Source organism: Bombina bombina, chromosome 1 (assembly GCF_027579735.1).
Source record: "Bombina bombina isolate aBomBom1 chromosome 1, aBomBom1.pri, whole genome shotgun sequence".
NCBI lineage: Eukaryota > Metazoa > Chordata > Amphibia > Anura > Bombinatoridae > Bombina > Bombina bombina.
The window spans coordinates 1,368,313,677-1,368,321,162 of record NC_069499.1 but is presented as its reverse complement, the minus strand read 5'-3'; the positions used below and the strand labels follow the sequence as shown (position 1 = coordinate 1,368,321,162).

The following is a 7,486-nucleotide window of genomic DNA, read 5'->3' as shown; positions in this document are numbered from 1 at the left end:
AGAGCATACAATTTTAAAAAAAACTTTCCAATTTACTTCTTAAATCTCTTGGTATCCTTTGTTGAAGGAGCAACAATGCACAGCTGGGAGTTAGCAGAACACATTGGGTGAGTCAATGACAAGAGGCATTTATGTACAGTCACCAATCACCAGCATTGCTGCTCTTGAGCCTACCTAGGTATGCTTTTCAACAAGGATACAAATATAATTATGCAAATTAGATAATTGTAGTGAATTGGAAAGTTGTTTAAAATCGCTCTCTCTATCTGGATCATTAAAGATTAATTTTGACTTTACTGCCCCTTTAAATGATTGCCAAAAATACAAGAGATTTTAATAGTATGCAGGTGGCTTTCCAATCTTAATTAGGGTAATGATCCCAGAAATTGCAAATACAGATTATATTAATCTAGATCACTGGCAAATTTAGATTCCAGTTCTGTGGATAGTTCTAACACCTACCACACAAAGTGGGATTATGACAAAATAAAAACAAAATCAAAGAAACTACTCCACTGTAAGTGAGGTATGTACAATAATAAATAATAACAAATTACTGAATAGGGGACTTTCCTATATTATATATTGATCTTCAAAGATTTCAGGGATGAAGGATACTGAGGAGTTATTTTAGAAATGAGGACTCTGTTAAACTGTTTAAATCAAATAGCAATTTAGACCCTAGACAACTCTTTCATTGTATTGAGAAAGTACAGTAGGATACACATAAGAGATATAACCTCAACCATAAAGAGAGAAGTAAATTGGAAACTTGTTTTTTTTTTTATTGTTTTCTCTATCTCAATGATGAAAGAAAACAAAATGTGGGCTTTGACGTTTATTGCACGAATAAATAAATCAACTGCTGCACCTCTTTATATAACCATTCTTTAAACTCCTCTGCTGATCCAACATAAACTTTAATCGTATTATTCCCTTCTCTAAATAACTACAATCACCTCAGCCTCCTTACACACAGCTAAACCATTTGAAGAAAAAAATGTTAGCATTACAGTACTTGCCTACTCATAGTGCACTAATTTACACTGTAAATAGACAGACGATACAATTCCACAATAGTTTAGCTTTTCTATTATAATCCAGCAATAGAGGCGTAAAGTATTGAGGTCCAATGTCCTGTCAACCCCAATGCCTTTTGACAGACAGCAGCTTCGTTTGCTACTGCAGATTCACGAGACGAGCTTTGAGACATAAATATACAATGACTGAGAAAATGTGTAATGTATTCAGGTTGCCAAGTATATGTGTATATGCACAAAAAGTACATGGTTTGAAAGGACTATTACACCCTAATACATTGCTCCCCTATTATTGCCTGAGTATAAATGCTAAAATATCACTGCCAGCGCTGTATTTATCCCGCTGTGCATTTTTTAAATAAAACAATATTTGTAAACACCACATTTACACCTCACCGCTATTGCCTATAAAGAACCCCTAAGTCCCTCACAATGAGACATATCGTTCGGTGTATTTTCTCTTTACCGGTTATGTACTCTTCACATGTCTCCCTCAGGTGCTCGGAGCTGTCACTCTGTCTTCACCATAGAGGTTGACAGGTTTCTAGAGCGACTCAAAATAACCAGAGAGATGACAGCTGAGAAAGCGCACTCCCAGTACCATAAAGAAGACAAAAAATGCGTAGAGCGGTCCCAAGCAACCATAGAGTTGGTTTCTAACCTCCGTTTCCTTTTACGTAACATGTTACCCATTGGTCTGCATTCGGTTTATAGAAAAATATGTGTTTAGGTTTTAGGATTGTTGATAGTTTTTTCATTTCCATAGTTCCCAGTGGCAGAATTGCAATGTGGGTTGTAGGTACGAGTATATTCTTAGAAACCCTCCCTACTGATTTGTCTATTTAATCCCGTACACTAATAGCAATAACCCAGTTAGGAAACATTTATTAAAAATGAAATGAAACATACTGGGTAAAAAAATTATTTTATATTGCTTGGTCATAGAACTTTTTCCATCATATCTTATAACTTACTATAAAAAAATATATAAAATATGATGGAAAAAATTGAAAAAAACACTTTTTCTAACTTTGACCACCAAAATCTGTCACGTCTACAACCACCAAAAAAACTCATAAGACCAAAGTAATAAAAAATAAAATTCTAAATAAAGTCATATATTTTAATACACTTAAGCAGCAAATCAAACACAAGCTCAAACCACTGGTATGGCTATGTGAGCGCTGTATTTAATTAGCCTTTGCAAAGACATTGCTAAATATTTTTATCTTAATTGCACATTTATTAATAAATTCTTTAAAACTACTCTCTGCATTCCCCATTAATATTCTAGATTCTGGTCTTTAAAGTCAGCAAAAATGCACAGTAGCACGCGACATAGCATACACTTACACATGCAGATACACACACACTACATAGCATACACTTATACATGCAGATACACACGCTACATATCATACACTTATACATGCAGATACACTCACACACTACATATCATACACTTATACATGCAGATACACTCACACACTACATAGCATACACTTATACATACAGATATACACACACACTACATTGCATACACTTATACAGGCAGATACACACACACTACATTGCATACACACACTACATATCATACACTTATACAGGCAGATACACACACACACACTACATAGCATACACTTATACATGCAGATACACACACACTACATAGCATACACTTATACATGCAGATACACACACACTACATAGCATACACTTATACAGGCAGATACACAGACACTACATAGTATACACTTATACATGCAGATACACACACATTACATAGCATACACTTATACATGCAGATACACAGACACTACATAGTATACACTTATACATGCAGACACACACACACACACTACATAGCATACACTTATACAGGCAGATACACAGACACTACATAGTATACACTTATACATGCAGATACACACACATTACATAGCATACACTTACACATGCAGATACACACACACACTACATAGCATATACTTATACATGCAGATACACACACACTACATAGCATACACTTATACATGCAGATACACACACTACATAGCATACACTTATACATGCAGATACATACACACTGCATAGCCTACACTTACACATGCAGATACACACACACTACATAGCATACACTTATACATGCAGCATACACTTATACATGCAGATACACAGACACTACATAGTATACAGGGAGTGCAGAATTATTAGGCAAGTTGTATTTTTGAGGATTAATTTTATTATTGAACAACAACCATGTTCTCAATGAACCCAAAAAACTAATTAATATCAAAGCTGAATATTTTTGGAAGTAGTTTTTAGTTTGTTTTTAGTTTTAGCTATTTTAGGGGGATATCTGTGTGTGCAGGTGACTATTACTGTGCATAATTATTAGGCAACTTAACAAAAAACAAATATATATCCATTTCAATTATTTATTTTTACCAGTGAAACCAATATAACATCTCAACATTCACAAATATACATTTCTGACATTCAAAAACAAAACAAAAACAAATCAGTGACCAATATAGCCACCTTTCTTTGCAAGGATACTCAAAAGCCTGCCATCCATGGATTCTGTCAGTGTTTTGATCTGTTCATCATCAACATTGCGTGCAGCAGCAACCACAGCCTCCCAGACACTGTTCAGAGAGGTGTACTGTTTTCCCTCCTTGTAAATCTCACATTTGATGATGGACCACAGGTTCTCAATGGGGTTCAGATCAGGTGAACAAGGAGGCCATGTCATTAGATTTTCTTCTTTTATACCCTTTCTTGCCAGCCACGCTGTGGAGTACTTGGACGCGTGTGATGGAGCATTGTCCTGCATGAAAATCATGTTTTTCTTGAAGGATGCAGACTTCTTCCTGTACCACTGCTTGAAGAAGGTGTCTTCCAGAAACTGGCAGTAGGACTGGGAGTTGAGCTTGACTCCATCCTCAACCCGAAAAGGCCCCACAAGCTCATCTTTGATGATACCAGCCCAAACCAGTACTCCACCTCCACCTTGCTGGCGTCTGAGTCGGACTGGAGCTCTCTGCCCTTTATCAATCCAGCCACGGGCCCATCCATCTGGCCCATCAAGACTCACTCTCATTTCATCAGTCCATAAAACCTTAGAAAAATCAGTCTTGAGATATTTCTTGGCCCAGTCTTGATGTTTCAGCTTGTGTGTCTTGTTCAGTGGTGGTCGTCTTCCAGCCTTTCTTACCTTGGCCATGTCTCTGAGTATTGCACACCTTGTGCTTTTGGGCACTCCAGTGATGTTACAGCTCTGAAATATGGCCAAACTGGTGGCAAGTGGCATCTTGGCAGCTGCACGCTTGACTTTTCTCAGTTCATGGGCAGTTATTTTGCTCCTTGGTTTTTCCACACGCTTCTTGCGACCCTGTTGACTATTTTGAATGAAACGCTTGATTGTTCGATGATCACGCTTCAGAAGCTTTGCAATTTTAAGAGTGCTGCATCCCTCTGCAAGATATCTCACTATTTTTGACTTTTCTGAGCCTGTCAAGTCCTTCTTTTGACCCATTTTGCCAAAGGAAAGGAAGTTGCCTAATAATTATGCACACCTGATATAGGGTGTTGATGTCATTAGACCACACCCCTTCTCATTACAGAGATGCACATCACCTAATATGCTTAATTGGTAGTAGGCTTTCGAGCCTATACAGCTTGGAGTAAGACAACATGCATAAAGAGGATGATGTGGTCAAAATACTCATTTGCCTAATAATTCTGCACTCCCTGTACACTTATACATGCAGACACACACACACTACATTGCATACACTTATACATGCAGATACAAATACACACACTACATAGCTTACATTTATACATGCAGACACACACACACTACATAGCATAAACTTATACATACAGATACAGACACACAGTTATGGATACAGATAGACACACACACTACATCATATATGGGTATCTGTAATTCATTGTATGGGGTTCTGGGGTTGGCAAGCACATTAGCTGGCAGTCTGCGGCTGCCACTGTTCGTTACACTGTTCGCTACCCTGGTATTAGCACTGCTCATTGTATAAAACTGAAGGCATGCTAGTATTATCACCAGAGGTTAGATATCATCATTACCAGAGGTAGGTTAGAGAGGTCACCATTACCCGTGGTCAGAGTGTATACAGCCTTCTTACTCCTGCTTAACCCACACACCATTCCTTTTCCACAGGGAATATAACAGGTATCTAACCCTGTGAGAGCAAAGCCAGCTGCTTCTGAGTATGGGCCCAATAGAATAAAAAAAAAAAAAAAAAAAAAAGGTTTTTTTTTAAATGCCTGGGGCAAATTGGGACAGATGGCTAGCATCTCGGGACAGAGGGACAGACCCATAAAATCGGGACTGTCCAGCGAAAATCGGGACAGTTGGGGGGTGTGGTTTACATGTTCTTTGCTTTTTTTGCAAGCTATAGGACAATAAGTACAAGTAGCACTTTGCTATTTCCAAAACATTTTTTTTTTTCAAAATTAGCAATAGTTATATTGGAACACTGATATCTGTCAGGAATCCCTGAATAACCCTTCACATTTAGATATTTTTTTTTAGTAGACAAACTAAAGTATTGATTTAGACCCATTTTGGTATATTTCATACCACCATTTCACCGCCAAATGTGATTAAATAAAAAAAAATTGTTAACTTTTTTTACAAACTTTAGTTTTCTCACTAAAATGATTTACAAACAGCTTGTGCAATTATGGAACAAATGGTTGTAAATCCTTCTCTGGGATCCCCTTTGTTCAGAAATAGCAGACATATATGGCTTTGGCATTGCTTTTTGGTAATTAGGACGCTAAATACCGCTACACACCACACTTGTATTATGCCCAGCAGTGGAGGGCTTAATTAGGTAGCTTGTAGGGTTAATTTTAGCTTTAGTGTAGAGATCTGCCTCCCACCTGATACATCCCACCCTCTGATCCCTCCTTGACCCTTCTCAAACAGCTCTCCCCTCCCCCCAAAGGTCACCCCCATCTTAAAGGGACATGAAACCAACATTTTTTCTTTAATGATTCATATAGAGAATACAATTTTAAACAAATTTCTAATTTACTTCTATTGTCTAATTTGTTTTATTCTCTTGGTATCATTTGATGAAGGAGCAGCAATGCACTACTGGTTTCTAACTGAACACATGGGTGAGCCAATGAAAATCTGTATATGCAGCGACCAATCAGCAGCTGGAACCTAGGTTCTTTGCTGTTCATGAGCTTGCCTAGATAAACCTTTTTTAGCAAATAACAAGAGAAGGAAGCAAATTAAATAATAGAAGTAAATTATAAAGTTGTTTAAAATTGTATTCTCTATCTGAATCATGAAAGACAAATTTTGGGTTTCATGTCCCTTTAAGTACTGGCAGAAAGTCTGCCAGTATAAAAATAAGTTTTTTTATATACAGGTGGCCCTCAGTTTACGCCCGGGTTAGGTTCCAGAAGGAATGGTTGTAAATCGAAACCGTTGTAAATTGAAACCTAGTTTATAATGTAAGTCAATGGGAAGTGAGGGAGTTATGTCAATTTTGAGAGGGGTCTGGAACCTAAGTAACCTATAATACATTATTTTTAAAGCTTTGAAATGAAGACTATAAATGTTAAACAACATTATAAACAGTATCAAATATTCACACAACACAGAATATATCATCAAACTAAGTTTAATGAACAAAAACATTTTTCTACTTGCATTTTTCTGCAAACAAAGCATAAAGGTCTCTGCATTGAAACAGTAGCATACTGTCAGCTAGATTACGAGTTTGGCGTTATGACTCAAATATCATCGTTGTGGGCCATAATGCTTCATTTTCCCTAACGCTGCTATTACAAGTTTCCGTTCCACCACAAATATCCACATCTACACTCAAATACCTAACACTCACCCAGACCCAGTAGTTAATGATATAACGATAACAAAAACATCCACAAATCACCTCAAAAACATTACACAAAGTACAAAATGCTCTACAATATTTAATTTTAAAATTAAAAATTTTCATGTCAAAATAGTACGGATCAAAGTTACGAGATCTCGGGTGTTTGAAAAAAATGCACACCAACCCATTTTACATTGACTTACATAGACATACATGAACATACACTCATCTAGCTACATCTAACTACAAATATTATCACATATATACAAAAATCAATACATACAAACAATATACAGCACATTACCTACAAAAAAACATTAGTTTATTATGAAATTAACACGATTTAGCTACTTTTTTACAGAAGGACATGACATCACTCACTTTACGCTCAACACAAGTGTTGGGTTTTATTTCTCTTAAAATTTCTCTCCATTGACTTCTATGGGGAATACATGCTCGTGCACGCGACCGGCAGATTTACCTAACGCACGCACAATTTTTACAATTTAAAAAAGTTTAATACCAGAGTTAGAATTGTGG

The 7,486-nt window shown here is 36.7% G+C and overlaps 1 protein-coding gene across 2 annotated transcripts in view; it reads right to left on the bottom strand.

Moving 5' to 3' along the window:
• DENND4B (DENN domain containing 4B) overlaps nucleotides 1–1,604 on the bottom strand; it is a 497,540-nt gene extending 495,936 nt beyond the window's left edge. For both annotated transcript variants that reach the window (XM_053704155.1, XM_053704162.1), the window contains exon 1: nucleotides 1,507–1,604. The gene's annotated coding sequence lies outside the window, so the exon portion shown is untranslated. The remainder of the gene's footprint in view (nucleotides 1–1,506) is intronic.
• Between the last annotated feature and the right edge of the window lie 5,882 nt (nucleotides 1,605–7,486).